Below are 19,996 nucleotides of genomic sequence, written 5' to 3' on the forward strand. Positions count from 1 at the left end.
AGCTGGATTGACAGTTTATTTTTCTAGAATATTTGGATTTCTATTTACCTAAAGGTTAAATGTGAAACTTTACCAGAAGCACTAACATGAACCACTGCACAAAGGAACAAGATTTATAATAAAACAAAACAAAAACAACCCCCCAAACCTCCCCCCCCAAAAAAAAATAAAAATTTAAAAATAAATACAAAATTCCCCCCCAGGGTAAAGAGTTAAGCAAGTTTTAATTTCTTAGAAGACTTGTGGGTACAAAGCCTCCAGAATGTAATCTCCCATTGTCAGCTACTTTCAACAGGATAGTTGAGATAACAGCATCTGCATGGCACTGAATATTTTAAACATATGACTGCTATCTCATTTGAAACTCTCCAGAAAAGCTCTATCTCTTCGAGGCTACCCCACTGAGTAATATTTTTTTAAATAAATGCATGTCTATTTTTGGACAGGTTCACGTATTGATTTACTTTCAAATCTAATCAGGTCATACTCTCGCAGGCTCATAGATCCTTGAATGAAGTAATAGGTACCTTTGTAAAGGAGAACATAAACATCTGTCAGATGCAAACTATAGCTCAAACTGAATTTGGTAGAGACTATTCCTCCAGAAGTCTAGGTCTTTATGTAAGCTGCATGAGTAAACTTTCAGAGTGTCCATATTTCAGCCCTTTATTGCCCAGATGAGAATGGCAGTCAATCTGTTCTTCACCGCAACAGCTTTTATTGTCTCCTCCAATCTAGGTCACCGTTGTTAAATACTAGGCTCTTCCAACTGTGGGAAGTGCTGCAGCATGTGTTTTATCAATGAGATGCTATTTTCTTTGATCAGTTCTGCCACATTTCTCTCCCCTGCTCTACAGAAAAAAATGTTGCTAGCTGCACTTAAAGAAAAAAGAAAAAAAAAAACACCTAAAAAACTCCATCATCTTACACATGCCCACTCTAATGATCTTCTTGTGTGCCTTGTTACTGCTCCAGCTATTGCAATGTTATGTGCATGCCTCAGCTTTTCCTAAAGAGGATTCTGAGCTCTTAGTTTTAACAAAATACTGACATTTTCTGTTCTCTTATTCAGAGGCTACAGCAGGAACACAATCGGCACATTCTGGAAGTGACTGGCTTTCAATTCCAAGAGAAGCCTTAAACCTGCATTCTGTATTACTCCTACACCAGCATAAAACCCAAAGCCCTAGTGAAGAAATATTTGTGCACATACACTTTGCAGTTAGGATTAGCACAGTCTGGACTTTGATGCACAGAGAAATTAGTCACACGCTCCCCACCCACATTTTTAAAACACTTTCTTTCCAATCATTTGCCTTCCCAACCACACTTGAGTGAGCTCATAAAGGAGTTTATCAGGCAACTTTCCCTGGCCCAAGTTATGAAGGAGGTCAGACAAGACAATCATAATACTTCCCCTCTGGCTTTAAAGTACACAAATTTATTAATTTTCTTCAGGGCTTCAAAACTTAAGAAGCTGCCTCCCCTGAAACCAGTTTCCATCTGCTTATGTAAAGGAAAAGCAGTCTTAGGAAGGATTTGTAAGTAAGCCCTGGCATTCTTTAGGTATTTAAGTTCTCCGGAGCCCCAAAGTGGGATATGACAAGAGGATGGTACCTCCCACACACTGGTTGACAGAACAAAAACCAAGCTGCCATCCTTAGCTCTTGCTTTCATACCTCTGAAGTCTTGCAGTTCATTTCCTTTCCTCCAGAGCACCCAATATAATCTATAAGGGCACGATGACGCCCATGATTTTGCCAGTGGTAAATAAAGCCTAAACATACTAAAAGGGTAAAACACAAGTGACAGAATTATTTTAAAAGTGAAAGCAGTTCAAGGATGAAGGGCTCCTATCCAGGGATAAAAATGTTACTCATCAACTTCCCACGAGATCACAGAGTCTAACACAGAGAACTTCAGTGGGACCACACACGAACAGATGGTGAAAAAAAACACGTCCTGGCCATCAGTGCCCTTTCTACCCTCCTGAGAGAGGAAGCCATGAAATCCTTTGGAACTGCTCACACTATTTTGTACTCATCAGCTCATTTCCCTAATGGTCAGGTCTTGCAAGCATCCCACGGGAAGCCACTTGGTGTCAGAGTATTATTCTTTTACAGAAGGCACTGAACTAATTCCAAACTGAAACCCAAGGGACTGGTCCAAAACCCACTGAAACATTTCAGTTAATAAGGCCTATAAGTAACAACCAGAAAATGAGGAAGACAAGGTAAAAGAGATAGCTTAATATACTGACACAGAGCAGAAAATGAGGAGGAAAAGAAAAGCAAACAAGAAATGCTGTCTCTGTATATACTTCATTAAAGCAAATTCTACAACATGTCTAGCAGCAAAAACTAAGCCAGTTCATGCATTTAAATTCTGGCCAGCTTGAAAAAGAAAACAATTTCCTTTAGACTGTTGCATGTGCCCAGTCCCTCTTCTCTACTTTAGTCATTTGCCCCCAGAACAGCATAGTGCAGTGTTTCCAGTGACAAAGCCAGATGATGCTCTCTCCCATGGCACCACAGGTCAGTCACTGCATTGTCCTGCAGTGTCTTCACTGGCACAGACTGTAAAGGTAAAAATGAAGCTTTCTGTGCATGTGCACGAACAGAGATCTGACACACAAATCCACCCCCCCAGCAGACATGTGGGCTGTGGTCAGGCAGGTGAGTGCCCACTTCACCTTCTGGAATCCCCCCTTGCAAACTGCCAGCACTGCTCTGAAACCCGTGCCCCTGCTTCTCCTACTGCCTCCCAAAGTTACACACCTTGCAAACACAACTGCCTCCATATTTCCTACTCAGCTTTGTTTGCTCTAAAATGAGCAAGTACTCCCCTCCCCCCCGATGCTATATATTAAGCTGGAGGAGATTTACATGCTTTATTATGCTGTCTGTACTAGGTCTGTAGTGAGATACCACAATGATACTTCCCAATTCACCCTTCTTAATTCCTCTACTTAGTACTCAAACCGTAACAATTTCCCATTGTTTAATAGTTGCTATTTGTTTAGCTGTATTTATAAAATACTTCTCTTATCTCCTGAAAACAAGCAGCTCTTTTTTAAAAAACCCCACATGTAACTAAGGCAAATAACACATTCTATTAAATTTATTGTGGTTTACAATATGCTTCATTATTCTATCTCTAGGGCATCTTTCAGGCATCCTACTCAGTTCCTCAGATGGTGTAAATAGCACCATTGAAGCTGATTTACCACTAGAAGAGCATCTTGCCAAAAAAAAATGACCTATAAAATATTTCCAAAATAAGATGTTTATTAGCATTCCAGTGACAGCAGGAATAATTGCAAAAATTCCTCCTGGAAATCACTCCATGTAGTGGAAAACACTACACTCCACCTCACCAATTATTCACCAGAATTGCTGTGAATTTTCTACTCATAGAAAATGCTGACTGGATTAAAAAGATGCTTTTCATAGGAATGAATTGATTTAATCAACATTCTTAATGGGAAATTACTAACATTTCATTTTAATATTACAGTTTCTATTTTATATTACAGGGGACAGCTTTCTAGAAACAAAGGCAGAACAGAACATATCGACCTCGCTGTAACAGAATTTTTGAAATATACTTTGAAAGTGTCATTTTGCATTCAGGAAAAGCTACATGATTCCAGCTTATAATTTCTTTGAGGAAGATATTAAAAAACTGTTAAGAAAAACTGCTAGACCTGAGCCAGTCACTGAAGACCAATAGAGAAACATTTATAGTTCTTTCCTTTAATGCTTTAACCATTAGATTTACCCTCTTAAAAGAATGTCTATAATCACAGTGTAAAACCCTTTAAAAAAAAACAACAAAAAAACCCCAAAAAACCCAACACCAAACACCACAAACCACCCAGCACTGAGAACCCAAGACTTGCTGCTCTCCCCAGTTCTGCTGGCCAGAGCTAGTGCTGTGTAATAATTCCAGTGCTGCTGTGGTGCCTCCAGCTGGTCTCAGTCTGATTTCCAATAATCAGGTATAATTTTCAACTCTGAAATAACACTTGACACCCCTTACATCAGTTCTGGGAACACCTGTCTCTTCTTTGAGCTGGGTATATGCCTGGGAGCACCATCAGGCAGCACGAGCAGCTTTGCTTTCAGCAGTCTTGCAAGGCTGGAAGGGACAGAATCAACCCCCACATCCATTGCCACAGAAAATGAAAGGCTAGAAGTCACAATGGAAATTACAAAGATGACACACAGTCATTGCACACTGTATGCCTTCAATTCCATGAGAAAGCATGCAAGCCTGCTGCACAAATGCATTTGAAGCCTTAAATGAAACGAGTCTCCCACTGGACCCTGGAAAGTGACTGATACACAGGTTTGATTTTGCTTCTCCTTTGCCTGTGAAGCAGGGAATGCAACTCCAGCTCAGAGAGAAGTAACAAAACCCCTGTGTGCTGGCAGTATAAATACAACACACAGCGTTCCTTTAAGTGTATTTTTCTGCTCTGAGATGCAAAACTCCACTCAAAGTGCTGTTTGTAAGCTTTGGCAGGCTATTACATAAAAAAGGAGCATTACCCCTGAACAGAACAGGCTTAATATCTTCACCTCATTCCTTGGATCCTGAGAGGCTGCTATGTTAGCAGATAATGTGGGAAGTCATTCAGATCAGAATAGAGATTCCCTGTGCTTCCAGTGAAACTGAATTACCCAAATGTTTTTCCTGGATGAATTGCATTACACCAAGACTTCACTATACCCAGATTACTACTTTGCTGACCTTGGAGCAGAAAAGCGAAAGAATTTCTGATAACGCTGTGCAAGAACAAATAAGAAACAAAACTCACAACTCCTACAAGTATTGCCCAGGCACAGCCTGACCACGGTCTGAGTTCCCCTGGCAGAAACCTGCCCTACCTTCATTAAAGTCAGTAAAGTCACACCAGCACAAAATCAATAGCTTTCCATTTGATTTATATTGGTGGAACTCTATTGATTTGAATGGAGTTGGAGTTACACCAGTTTTATGCTGGTGTATCTGCATTAGTGCCAGTGAAGTTACACTGGCGTGACTGATGTAAACACCACAAGATCAACCAGCCCTTCTATGTCTAAAATTCAATGCCATTAACTCTCCAGCAACAAGAAAATGCAAATCTGTACATTACCAAAGCAGGGTCTTTGGAATTTATTTTTGCAAAGCAGAACAACAGCTCTTTTGCAATCCTCTCCACACCAAAGAAACAGAGTGAAGACTCAGAAGGGAAAAAGGACAAAGTACACAGTCTGGATCACAGTATTCTGTAATTAGAGCTGTTAAATGATTACTAAAGCACGGTGGTGCAATCATGACACTGAAGGAAAGGGAGAAGTCAGTCAGGAGCATCACCAGGGAGAAGGTAAAAGCAATGTCAGAGATACCATGTTTTATATTTAAATGTAAACTCCTCACAATCAGAATCTGTGCCTTCAAATTAAAAGAAAAGGTTATGGAATTAAATGTCTCACATCCTGGACAGCTCAGCGTGTTTTTAAGTGGCATGGTAAGTTGAAGGAAACATACTTATCTTCTGTTCTTTACAGAAATACCTTAATTCTGATTTTTATTATTTTTTTTCATTTCAAGATTACTTTCTTAAAATCAGAAGTGAGACTGAATTGTGAATAATCGTCTCATTAATTTTAAATAAAATACAGAACAATAGCTACACAAGTTCTGTACTTTGAATCTGAAGTACAGCTGGAAAAGATGCTTTATGCTGGCCACCTTCATGGATGTGAATTTCACACCAACTTTTTCAGGTCCCTTTGAGCTCTCCTCAGTCACAGGAGTTAACTTACACATCATGCCCTTCAGTTTTCTGAATGCCTCCTGACATTACAGCAAAGGAAAGCAAACCTTCCTCACGTCAACAACAACAAAACACCCCTATGCCAGGATCTTTATTCCCTGCTATTTTTCAACACTCAGCCCTTATTCCCTGACAGTTAAGTCTTAGGAGAACTAATCAGAGGACTTCATCTCGCTGTAAACAGACTTTTGATTTATTACACCAAATCCAGTCACCAGACTTCTATCAAAGTTCATTGACTAGCAGAGCAGAAATGAAAAAGCAAAAAGCTTCCTAGGACTTAGGAGGAATTTACACATACAAGCAAAAAATATTTTTACCCTGCTGTTCTACAACTCTTGAATATTTAAACAGTCTAGTAAATCAGTTTAATGACAGAAGTACTTTAGACAATTCCATTTAAATACTCCAGTCTTCAAACCAGCAATGTCACTCATGAAGGTAATTCCACACAACTGCTAAGACAAACAGCATGCAGACTTCTGCACAATACCAAAATGTATTTGAGAATGGCTGCTAGATAGCACTGGAGAAATTCCAAGCCATGAATAATTTTCTTGAATTCACTTATCTGTTCTTATCTCATTTGTGAATGCAGTGCCTTGTATCTGATTGCTACACACTGCTCCACAAATGCCTCTGCTTTATATCTGTAAGACTGTTAACAAGGAGGAAGCACGTCCCATAAGAAGTCAGGCTCTATCCATTTTCTGTTCATTGGTAAGAGTAGCATTTCTAAATGATACAAGACAGAACTCTTCCCACAGCTGGAAAATACAGAAAAACAAAACACCTGACAACCTTGAAACTCCATACAGAGAAACAGCCATACAGGGAAACACACTGGTCTCCACTCTACTGTAACCCCAATGGGGGAAGTCTACATGACCACATCATGCACTCACAGAATCAAAACCTAAGTGATCAGGCTAGGGATCCTATAAAAGGAATGAGTTAAAAGAAAAAAAAAATTAAAAAGAAGAAAAAAAAAAAGAAAAAAACCCCACAGTGTCAGGCTAAAATGTCAGTATATATAAAAAAATATATTCTTGATTATTCAGATGGGGAATGGCTAAGCAGCTAAATAAGTATATGGACTGCACAAGTGGTAACGCTTCCCAAAACCAAGCTTATTTTTGAAACATTTTAAAAATGCACCCAAGTAGCATGCAGTGAGGAGCCATTCACCTTCTACTGTCATGCTACAGCTTATTCTCTCTTGGAAGCAATTACAGGACAAATGCCAAGCTACAGAAGGTATTTTTCCAGCAGCAGCATCTGGCTTCTTGGCAGACTCCTCAGGCAATTTTATCGGAAGCTTTAGATATGCTCCTGGGTCAGTCCTAGTTATATTGCTCATGAGCTGTCTGGCAGTTTCTTCTTTCTAGATGTCATAATCCTTCTGATTTTCCTTGAAGGAATTAGCATACTTTTATCCATTTCAAAAACAGTTGACCTGCAAGGCATTTATAGGCTACCTACAGAGATGTAGTAAAAATCACTTGTGTAAATCTGTGTACCTTGGAGCCAGGAGCATTTCAGCACCCATTGCCTAATGCACCATCAAGAAAACAAATAAACCATGCAAAAACTGTGTGTGTGTCTTGCTGGTAAATTGCATGCATTCCTTATGATTAAAGGAAAAAACACAGCATGCATGAAAAATGACTTAGTTTAAAAATGTCAGCTGGGGCAACAGCAAATCTGTACCTTTATTCGTATGAACTGTTCTCTTCTAGTGCACAGTTCTGTGCTGTATCCTGTAGAAGGGACAGTGCACATGGAATCAAGGAAAGCTGGCAGACAGCAAGTGTGAACTGAATACAAGGGGAGCTGTTAAGACAATGGAAGGAAACCAATTCCTGCTTCTGGCAACTCCTCCGTTAAACGTGGTGCACCCAAGGGTAGAAGGGGCTTGGGGAAGACAAGCCAGCCTGGGTCCTCTGCTCTCCCTGCTGCCTGGCCCTTCCCTCTCCCCAACCCCAGCAGCTAAGATCTGCATTATTCTGCAGCTGTGATCATGATTAATCCTCATCCAGAAGGATGAAAGACAGGATGCTGTTCTTACCCACCCTCTTCTCATACCAACAAAATCAACACCACAATGACAAAGCTTGATGTCAGTCAGAGCAGTCCTCTAGAATGAATACACAGAAAGAGGACAGAATGCTATAGAAAACACATTTATAGTCCATAACACAGGTTGGATCCTCCTTTTTTAAGACTTCAGTGCAATTGCCTACAGGTAATATATCCTCAATTAAAACAAGAAAAAAAGCAGCTGTGTTGTTAGTACTACTACTTTTTTTATATGCCTGAACACAATCTTGTTCCTTTTTTCTTCTTTCAAGAATTGTCAGAGGTTAGAGTAAGAAACTCCAACTGAATCCTGTACCAGGTTATTTTCTAGGGAAAAAAGTCCAAACACCCAAAGGTAAATATTACAGGTACAAGAAATGTACTCTATAATTTAATAAAGGGCTCTGGGTCTTGGATTTTCAGTACCAGGAGGACACTGAGCACTGTAAGATTGACAGCACTAAGAAAGACGCACACATCTGGGTCAAACAAAAAGCCAAACGGAGCTCTGTCATCACCAGAGTGCAACTAAATCCAACCAGACACAGAATACAGACTTGGCTAATGCGAATTGACTAACAATTCCATTTTAGGCAGGACAAAAAAAATACTCTGATTACAGGCCAAATTTAGGTATCATTAAGGGCCAGGGAACCATTAAGTGAACTGACCTGAATTTTATCCATATCAAAGATTTGTACTGTCCTCAAATTAACTTCTCAGATTTAAACCAGTATTCACTCCTGTAGTTTCATGTCTCTTTTGGATATCCTCATTCATTAAAATCTCTGCAGAATCACTGTGCACATGGACAGTGCAGCCTGGGTTTTGATATGCTGTGCAATAACATATGCTGGAAAATCAATTTTTAGGCTCCAGTACCTGAACTGAACTTCCTGGCACACTGGAAACCAAACTGTGTTTTAGAGGACACACATCACAGATTCCCTGGTTTACAAGCTTGCTTCTGCAAGGCACTAAGCAATCTTAAGTGATCAGGTGAACATCAGAATACTCACTGAAGACTAAACTTCCAGTGATGCCCTAGATTTCACTGACTCCACAAATGAGATGGAAGTTGCACACACAGGCAAAGAGAGGGTTTCCTGGATGCCATAGAGATCTAAAATATTTTTATAAAATGTCTTTAATTATACAGTCTCAACAAGGCCTGTAAATTGAGAGAAGAATGGGAAAAAAACTATCAAATGAGTGTATTTAGGTACAGCAAAGAAAATAAATATAAAATGCAAGTAAAATGTTGATCTACCTTGTACACTGCTCTCCTGAAGCACCTGGTACATTTAAAACAACATTATATTCAGGGATAATATAACCTAATCTGACACAGAGACTCTGCTGTAATGAAATACTTAGTTGTTTGGCCAGCCAAGTTTACAGCCAAAAGGTGAAGAATACCTAAATCCAATTAAAATGAAAGGGAATTTTGGAATGCAGAATTTATTTACTCCACTTGGAAGGCACCCAGGGCCACTGGGTTAAGCACCCTTGTGGAAGGGCCATGGGAAGGAGCGGTCAGGCCCTCAGCTCCCAATCTCCTCTGAGCAGGGCACCCTCAGCAGCCGTGTGCCCTTCAGCTCCAGAAAAAACAGCTCTGGAATTACAGCATTCCCAGCAGCTCCTTGGGAGCTTCCTCTCCATGCCCAGCATCAGGCAGGCCTGGCCTGGCCCAGCTTGTGAAATCAGAGGCTCTTGGTACAATACGGTGAGACTGGAGATGATGTCCAATTAAAACTGTCTGGATACACATGCGCTCCATGCAGTTACTGCCTGTGTGTCACACTAATATTTTGGTTTGGTTTTGGTTTTTTCAGTTCCACAGACTAAATAATAGCCAACAATAACATTAGTTTTGGAAGACGTGATGTTTGTGTTACCCACTCAAGTTAATTAACAAACATAATGACAGAGTTACAAAAATCAGAGATGATTAAGAACTTGAAGACCATCCTACCCTTTTCTCTGCCAAGGAGGATTAGTTCCTAACAGCACGTTCTTCTGTTCCTCAAACTCTAAATGATGCCAGCAGTAAAAGTCACATCTCATTCCTTCAGAGATGTTCATACATCCAGACTGATTTGGAGGAAGAAGTAAAACCCAAGAACAAAGGTTCTGCCAACTTAGTATCATTATTCTGAGATAACTGCTGGGAGATTATCTTGAGCAATTAGTCCCATCCCTTACTGCAGACACATTCTAAACACCTGTAATCCTCACACAGCTCAGCTCCGTCAGTGTTAAACCAACCTATCCCCTTCAGGTAAGATCTCATGGTAAAATCACATACCACTACGTTTATAACCCAGACTATTACAGTCTCCATTATTCAATACTGCTTATTATTTTGTACTTACAAAGTCAGGGAGATGTGATTTTATTGCTTGCAAATCATTCTTACATTAGGCTTATGCTGTTATAACTTCACTCGGCTTTCCAGATAAGCTTTTTGCTTTCTGCATATTTAAATAGTAACACTAATTATCCCTACTGGATTGCCTTTCCACAGTATCATCTGCAGTGAATTCTTCATCCTACTTAGATTTTTAAAAATCCAAGCTACATACTATTTTTTTATTATTATTTTAGTAAGAGCTTAGAGCTGTTTTTGTTTTAAAAATACGCACATTGGGTTCCATCTTCAGATCTTTTTTCCACAGTGAGAAGGGCAGATGATGGATTATTACATTGGTAACAATAACAGTACAGAACAGTGCCTAGCAACGAAGTACACAAAAATTAAAATACTATTGGCAAGGTATCAGATCAGCAAAAAAAAAGTTCACTGTCTAACAACATTGCTTCTTTTGCAAAAAGCTATAGTTATAAGAACCTCTTAAATTTCTTTTCAACCACAGTGGCAGAAAACACTTTACACTTCCTAGTCCATAAATATGCAGAAGTTCCATGTGGCTAAACAGTAGCTACCATCAATGATATTTAATGCTGTAATTTGGGTAATCCACTCAAAGAAATGCACATTACAATAGCCCAAAACATGACAAGAAAATCTGTATCAAAACTACTGCCTCTTACAAGAATGCTACTACTCTTTATGGTCATTCTGTAGTGATTTTGCTATTTTGGTTACTGACCAGGTATTTTGGTTTAATTATCATGATGTCTGGTAACATCATATGTTGTTTAAAGTTGACTGACATTTCCCACTGTGAATTCTCATTTTATAAATTCTTATAACTTTACCAAACCCAAGTATATTTACTGGAGCTGAAGGCTTGAGTGCCACATAGCAAAAGTAATGACACATACAGCTCAATCTCCAAGATCTTATCCTGCTGCCTTAAGGCATGAGACCCACCCTCCCTCCTCCTCCCTTGCTCACTAAGCACCGAAGTGACTGCCTTTGCCACGCAATCCTGATTTTGATCATCCAGCACAAATCTCTTCTATTGCACTAAGACTTTATGTGGGAAGAAGAGTAACCATGTGACTGCACACACAACCTTGCATGCAGTTATCTTCCATCTGGACCATGTTAAATTTAGCATTTCTTTACTGATGTTCTTGGCTCTGTCGTAGTAATTTACATTTTTATAGATGTGTGATATAACATACAGGAAAAAAAGGCAACACAGGTGTACCACAACCATATTGCAGTGTCTGCTTGAACTCAGCTTGCAAGCTGCATTCTTTCAGCACTCACTCCTGCAAAAGTTACTTTAACAACCTGTGATCAGACCCTGGCAGAGAGACTGTCTCTCAGAGGAGACTCTGGCAGAGATAGGAAAGAGAACCAGGAGATCCAGTTGTAACTGTGACTTCACAGTGTCTTTGTGTAAAAGCAGCATCAAAAAGTGCTTGGAAAGACAAATCAGATTCTTAAGGCCCTGAATGCTCACAGAAGGCTTCCATTATTACAAGCAATGCACTACTTGATTCTATAAAACCAACCACAAAAAGACACAGCATTCCATCTTTGAGACAAAGACTTTCCTTGGGAAATGTGACAGTCAGCCAAGAAATAAAGCCTCTCTCTCACCTCCTTGGTTCCTCTCTACAAATTACACTCCACTGAAGACTGGTGGTACTTTATCTACCACTATCCTGTATGCATGACAAAGTACCACAGTCACTGGACCAGATGGTTCCACACACAGCACTGACAAGAAAGCAGGGTGCCAGGGTACTGGTTCTACAAGCTCTGGCAGGTCAATCAACTGGGGGTCACCTGATCAAACTAATTATCTGGTGACAAAATGCTGCTGCTGTGTGCATCCAGCACCAGGATACCCCAAGAAGAAGCCTGCTCAAAGAAGGCAACACTGTTTGCCAGTTTCGTTTCCCATAAGGAGGTTAGCTCAGAATCAACTGCCCAAGTCGGTACAGAAGCATCATGAGGGCAAGTTCACATCATCTGCAATACAGCCTCTCCTTCAGACAGACAGAATATCTGTCTGTGTTCTAGATGGAGTTTTATTTTCCTTTTATTTCCTCCAGATTGATGACTTTGAAAGAAACATTTGCCTTGAGACCCACAGTAGAGATGTCCCACTGTGATTTATGCTTTACTCTGCTGTGATGCTACAGCTCTGGTGAGAGCAGAAGCGAGTGGATTGATTCTGCTGGCTGGGTCCACTCACAGGGACTGAACCTGCACTGGAGGCAGCGCCAGGAGGCTGGGGAGGGCCCCTCATCAGGGCTGAGCCCCTCGGAATCAACACAAGGAGAATGACTGAGACAAATCCTTAGTGACCTTCACGAAGTTGTCCACGTCACCACCAACAAGCAAACACAGGTGAGGATGTCTAGCCTTTCAGCAGTAAAGTAACCCTCAGGCAGCATAGTCAAGAGCAAAAGATGAGAATATTCAGAATATTATTGGAAGAATCGTTCTGTTTGAAGCTCAGGAAATAATTCCCAGATTCCTGCATGTGCTGTAATTTGCTTCTATTTTTATCCATTAAAGAACATTTGGATTAACAGATGGAAAAAGTTCATTCACAGCTTTATATCTATACGACTGTTACAAACCCTCCCTGTCGCAAGCCGGTACTGGGGGGCTACCCCAGTTGCCCACATAACTAATCAAATCAAGGCAGAAATTACAGTTGTATGTTCTTGATATCTAAAAAATCATCATTAACATGTGTGATTTCATCTTTTTCTACTTATGAGTCCACAGTTGTATCCTGAATGCCATTTCTATAGAAACTGAGTGCCAAATATTGCCAAGTTCCAATTTTACTGCCTATTTTAAAATATCTTGACAGGATTCAGGCAAATTAAATTAAAATTAAACTTAAAGCAAAGCCTTTGCATGCTACTGTGATATTTCAAGCAAGAAATTCCAGAAAGGAAAGGCAGAAAACAGACTGTGCATATACTATAGTTCAAAATAGATTCCTCATGTCAAATGGCATAATATTTGGGGTTTTTTCCATTAAAGAGTTATTTTAAGTCTTCTGCTGAGTGTATTTACATGCATAATGAAACTTTTTCAGTGGTTCTTTTTGTCTTATTATTTATGCTTTAACACTGCCTACACTAATAACATAAACATATATACAAATCCACACATAAATGTATGCACTCATGCACACAATGTTCATGCAAAAAGAATTAATGGAAGTTTTTGACTGGATGCTACCCCTTGTAAACATGTTAAATGTGAATAGTGCTTATGGCTAGGTCCATTAACTAAAAACATTGCTGTTGTCTGCACAATTTATGTTGCTCACAGAAGAGATGACATGTAAAATGCTAATTTACAGATCTGGTACTTCTCAATTTACCATCAAGGTCTCTCTCCACTAGGAAGTTCAGTGGTTGCTTACTACAATGCTAACAGAATGACTTGAGCCGAGTCCTCACTCAGCACCTGGAAATAAAACTCCACAGGCAGTTTTCTCCAGGAAAAAGAAGGGGAAAAATACCCAAACAAACCAACAACAAAAATAAAAAAACCCCCTCCACCACAGAACCCCCAGAACAACCCAAAGAAAAATACCTCAATAAATTGTAAGGGGGAGGGAAGAAGGTTTTGAATAAGCTCAAACACATTCCGACATGTTGTCGCGGAAAAACAATACCCCAAAAGCCACAGTCCACTGAGATTGACAAACACCCCATCTTCTAATAGAAGAGGCATTAGAGTAGCAGTTGATGTGAGTGTAGAGAACTTCTCACAACTTCACCTGTTATCACCTTCTTTAGCCCTTTCCCCAAAATCCCTGGCTCTGGAGCATCAGCTCACACCCAGCCTGACAGCTACTCTCAACTCCAATACTAGGCATAGAATTTCACTTGCTCAATTAAGCCTGGACCTCAGTCCCCCTTACAGGTTGATGCAGAGCTTGATAAACAGATAGAATCAAAAGATGAACAACAGTATTTCTCCAAACTTCAGCACTAGTACAGCCATCATTCCCTAAAACATTCCTTGACTGCACTCTACCATAGCTGTACCAGCTGCTGCTTCTTTCAATACCTATGACACCCAACTACTTCAGAGACTATAAATGATCATTTATGGCTATTACAATGTCTCCTACTTACAAATGCTTACATGATTTATGCCTTTAACATTGCTGAGCAGGCTCATCAGTTGCTCCATCCTCCTCCCACGGATGCAGCATGGTGCTGCATGGAACTTTCCACAGGGCCTGACCCTCTCTCTACCAACAGGGCTCCCTACCCCTCAGTGTACAAACTACTGTGGTTTCAAAGATCTTTTTATACAGAGGAAGTTTCTTGTAGCAACTTAATGCTTTTAAATTCATTCTGTAACCTCTGTGTTAGTTTATCAGAGCAGTCATTAAGCCTGGGCTCTTTGAGGCTGATGGTTATCTCTAAGCTGGCCCACTTTGAGCTAATTGTGTTCAATTTAACATTCTCCAAGCACTGGCAGTCCTCATTCAAGCCAAGTGTGAAAGTTTTTAAATTAGCTTTCACAGTTTGATTCACAGACAGCAAATGCAAAATGGCACAGGATTAATTTTTCCCCAACAACGCAGTGCAACAAAACAGCCCAAAGGCTATTTGAGTTCATTTGCTTAAACTATTAGGGAAGATTCACAGCACAGAGAGTGCTCCAACAGAGTCAAAAGCTCCAGAGGACTTTCAAAGCTTAATATTGCCCCTATTAATTAAAGCACCATACGTTTGTACAGCCTTTCCACTTTGTCACTAGATGTTGAAATGGAAGTCTAGGCCATTTAAGACAAACTATACTGATTATGGCTTAAAAGATGAACATATCAATATATTTTTCTCATTTTTATTATGGATCACATTTTTAATATTTAATAAACTTTGGTATTCGACTGTAAAAATGGTCTATATAGAAATCCACATTTTCCTTGGGAAAGTACAAATCTTGATTTCACATGTAATCTGACAATGTCTCTTTTGATCAGTCTCCCTTTCTGTTAAGACACAAGTTAAAAAGGAAGGTAGAATACTGAATTTAACTACTGCAAATATGGTTTATTAACTCTCACCAAACAATGGCAGAGCAAAATGGAAACTGAGCTTTTTGGCACTTATCACTCTCCCAGGAATTACTACTAGGCACATACACTGAGCTTATTTGGTCAACTTTCTGAACATGCAAAGTCTCTTCACAAAACTTGCAAGCACACAGATTTCCCTTGGAGCAAGTACAGAGGCTGAGCAGGAGCTGCTTCAATGACAGATGTTCAACACATACAAAACTTGATTAAATACACTCACGTGTTCAGAAGAAAAATATTTCCCCAATTTGTGAGGCAAACTAAACTCTCCACTAAGAACTTAGCTCACCTCATTAAAGTATGTATCAGAATATTAAACAAATCCCAAATCCCCATTTTTACTATGTGGGTCATGCACACTAGACTCCACAGCTGCAGCCTTAAGCATCAGAAGAAATAACATCCATTGAGATCAAAGTCTGTCAACCTAAATGGGAGTCTTTCCATTATCTTCAGGAGTTTTTACATAAGGTCCACAACTCAGAATCACTCTTCAAATTATTTCTAATACACTAATAACTAATAATTCTAATCTAATAATCTAGTAACTATTTAAATAGCTCCCATCTGTGAGTGACCACTACCTTACTGTACAAAAAGTGAATTTTTTTTTAAAAAATAATGTGCATGCACAGATTCCAGCCTCATACTTCAGATTCCAGATCTGATGCAGCCTAGAATATGCAGGTCCCATCTGACAAACTACAAAGTCAGAGGACCATCTGTAAATGTCAAAATGTTAGTCACTGAGGCGAATATAATTTAGGCACTTCTTGATAGCATTCCAAATGCTAATCTAAAATACCAACCTAGTTTTACAGGTATTTTCTATTTTGTGCCAAGAAGTGATACTTGCATTACAGTGATTGTAAGTATCACCTTATTTTGTAAACAAGAAGCCTATTTCATGGTACTATTTGCAAGCTAAGGACATCAGGAAAACTATAATTGTTAAAATCTGAAAAGAGAAACAAATCACAGTGGGCAGTCAGAGGCAAGAGGAGAACCTTACAAACCAGCATCAGTACAAGCCCACAAAAAAGATCACAAACTAGCTTAGTTTCAGTTAGGTTAAGATTTTACAAGCTTGCATTTCAAATCTCCAGCTGCAGTAAGAATAATCTACAGACAAACCTAGGCAGCAGGAAAGCAGCCTGTGTAAGGCTGTGTCAGTGAGCACTGGCAGGGGGAACCTGACTGGCCACAGACGTGCTCCTCCTGCCTCAACTCAAGTTAACTTTGGTGCAGCTACAGGTTGAACTGCAGCTCTACATGGTGATAAAGAACAATCTGGGTATGTCTCTGCATTCAGTTCATGACATCTTTTCTGATGACGCTTATGGAATAGAATATTGAGATGATATTTTATTGATTTAAATAGACTGGAAAAAATCTAAGTTAACATGTACGAATACTGAACCGAGAAAAGAGATTTTTAAAAAAAAAAATCCTACTTTGCTAATGGTTTTAGACCACTAGTTTTGTGTGTAACTACAGACAAAATAAATCTTTCAGACAAACAATCACAAAGCTTTACTCCCTTGAATATTCCAGCCCACTGCACAGAACTTACTCAGTGATGAGTGCAACTCAAATGTTCTCTGAATTAACTTTCAAAGCTTGCAGAGCTTTATCAGCTCAAATGGTAAATAACTACAGGTTCCATGATAGCTCAACTTGTCAGAAATGGCAAAAGAGACACAATCCAATTGTTACTGGAAGTAATGAATACACTTTTCTGGTCACTTCATGTCAGGTGCTAACAGACATCAGAATCACTCAAAACCACACTCACATGAGCCATCATATGTTTGTGAATATTTATGCTTAAGAAACTTTGGATTCTATCCAAATATAAATGCCAAGTGTAACTGATCAGTCATGATCATGAAAATCTTCCAGAGCATTCTCATTTTTAAAACAAACTGAGATTGTGAAAAACTCAACCAGACCACAGACAAAGCATTCCATGGGCATGGAAACCAGCCCCAGTCCAAGCAAGCCCACATAGTATGACTGTATAACAGTTGGCAAACAGGAAGTGGTAACTGCACAGGCTGCCCAGGTTGTACAGTGACGTACACCACATAATCTGACACGTTTTAGATCCCAGGATTCTGACATTTGAAGTAGAGCATATAAAGGACAGAAGCACCATGGCTGAATTTCTTGTGGTCATTTGAAAGTCTCACCTAGGACATCTAACTTTGAGAAATCTGTATGTATTTTAATTTGAGAAACTCACTAATGCTGATCTCTACTGAACACGTGCAAACGTGTACATGCTGATGAAAGCAACTCTCCCTAAAAATACTGATTCCATTTGCAAAGTGACATGCACAAAACACAGGAACTCTCCTTCTATGCTTACTGATAAAATACACAGCTGCAAGCACCCGCAAAGGACAGATTACTTTTTTCCCCAGAATAGATACTGGCATTAGTTGGAGGAAAAGAACATGCAGATTCAGCATGACCTTGGTTATTCTTTGGGTATCTTAGTGGATAAAAAATATTTCTAATATTAAGGACTGAGGACCAAAGCAACTTGTGTGCATTTGAAAGCCATTATGCAGCAGCACAACATACTGTACACCTGCATATACAGTTAATCTGGTTATTTTGGTGGTGGTGGTGGTTTTTTTTGTCTGGTTTTGTCCCTCCTGAAGTTTATAGTGCTAAATGATAACTCTAACATCTTTTAAATGCATTTTGGCTGTTTCAAAATAACACAACATTGATAATTCTGACTCTTTTTTTTTCCTATTGAACTCCAGTTCTGAAAAAGAGCAGTTCATATCCTTTCTGAAGCTTCTTCCTCCATGTCCAAGCTGAAAGCTCACTTCTGGCCTCACTAGGACAAAGCTAGGTCTCTGTCGAAATACACCATGAAAGCTCATTGCTTTCTTTCTCACTCTTCAGCCAAAATGCATCCCATTTCCTTCTTAACACTTTTTCTGAAAAGTTTCTCTTATCTTCTAAAAGAAATGTCTTCTAAGCTGCTAAAGAAGAGAGAGCCAACACAGGACAGTGTGCCATGTGTAGGAGACAGGCAAGGGTTTTCCCCTTGGACAGCAATGAGCTACTCATGGAAACGCAACCCCAGTTTTTTAAAAAAATAACCAATAGAAAGAACCAGTGAGCACAATCAGGTGCCACCAAAGTGTGAACCACTAGCAGTAGTTTCCTGTCATTAGGTGCGTAATTATATATTTCAGTACCTACTTTTAAAATTAACACCTGAAACATCAGTTCTGTGCACATCTATACACATTTTTATAGTCTTGACTAAAGGAGCAGACACGCTGACATAAGAAAAAGTTCCATCCGTTTTCATGGCAATGCAGTTCCTTGAAGTAACAGCAAAGCAAGGGGAACTGCTAGGTTGTGATACCATTTTACTTTTCTGAATTTGGCAGGAATTGATCCTACAAGAGACATTAGAGACTGCAAAGAGGCCTCACAGGGAGGAAAAACTACTAAGCACATGCTCAGTTAAGTAGAAAAATAATCTCACTGTTTCAATATGTTACTTTATACATTGATCATATGGCCTGTATAGGTGTGTGTGTATATATGTAAAAGCCTTTCTCTGCTTAAGAAAGTCTTCAACTGGCCATTTGTAACTCAAACTACAAGTGATAAACACTTGCCGGTGTCACTCAGTTTAATGTAGGTTTTGATCTGTAACAGCATGGAACAAACAACTTCAAAACAGCTACTCTGGTGCAACGGGGCTCTACCAGTTTACACTGGATCCAGGATCTGTCCCAGTGTATAGTTCCTTCATTCACTCCATTACAACATGCTTGCTGCAACTACATTGTACTAATGGGTGCATCAAGCTATTCTGTGCCTGTCGATTGCCAAGACATCTGTGCAAACACAATGAAATGGGAAGAAGTGAAGCAAGGAACCCTACCAGTAAAAATAAACCTAAATCAATACAAATAAAACTTAAAGCACTTGGCACTTTTTGCTAAGTGAAAACGGTATCAAGGCATGTTTTTACCCCCATATACCTAACAATGTTTAAATAAATCAGATGCATCTAACAAACAATATTATTTAGTTTAACTGTCCTGATGTAAAACAAAGTCAATCTTCAAGTGTCAAATGCTCACACTGAACGAACAGGTTGAGTCCAGAAAAGTTTGGTTTTCTTTCAAGGAACTTCAGAACTACTTCTATTTTCCTGAAATGGTCAGTGCTGTTCTATTTTGCTGGCTTGGAGAAAATCACCAGTCCTGATAAAAAACCTTCAGCTCTACTTTGTGCTACTCCTATTTCTGAGACACCCAGTATAAATCCAAGAAGTAGAATTTCCATGAGATGTGACGCTTGCATGAGTGGCTGTTATTGCCACGTGCAGCAGCCAGAATATCAATTTAAGTCAGTGCAAAAATTTTAGAAAGCCTGCTATCAAAGTGAAGGCAGCCTTATCATTACCTGCTTGTTTTCATTTCAGAAAGCTGCCTCCCCTTACTTTCTTTAAGTATCTACTAATGCTTTTTTTTTATTGCAGTTCATCTTGAAAATTAATCATCATATATTTAAAAACATTTTCTCACAAATCTGTCAGGTTTGTAGTGCTATTTCA

General features: G+C 39.4%; 1 protein-coding gene across 13 annotated transcripts in view; it reads right to left on the minus strand.

The window, feature by feature from the left end:
• DAB1 (DAB adaptor protein 1) overlaps positions 1-19,996 on the minus strand; it is a 444,762-nt gene that overhangs the window by 108,791 nt on the left and 315,975 nt on the right. The window lies entirely within an intron of this gene.

Source organism: Apus apus, chromosome 7 (assembly GCF_020740795.1).
Source record: "Apus apus isolate bApuApu2 chromosome 7, bApuApu2.pri.cur, whole genome shotgun sequence".
In the NCBI taxonomy this organism is placed as follows: Eukaryota; Metazoa; Chordata; class Aves; order Apodiformes; family Apodidae; genus Apus; species Apus apus.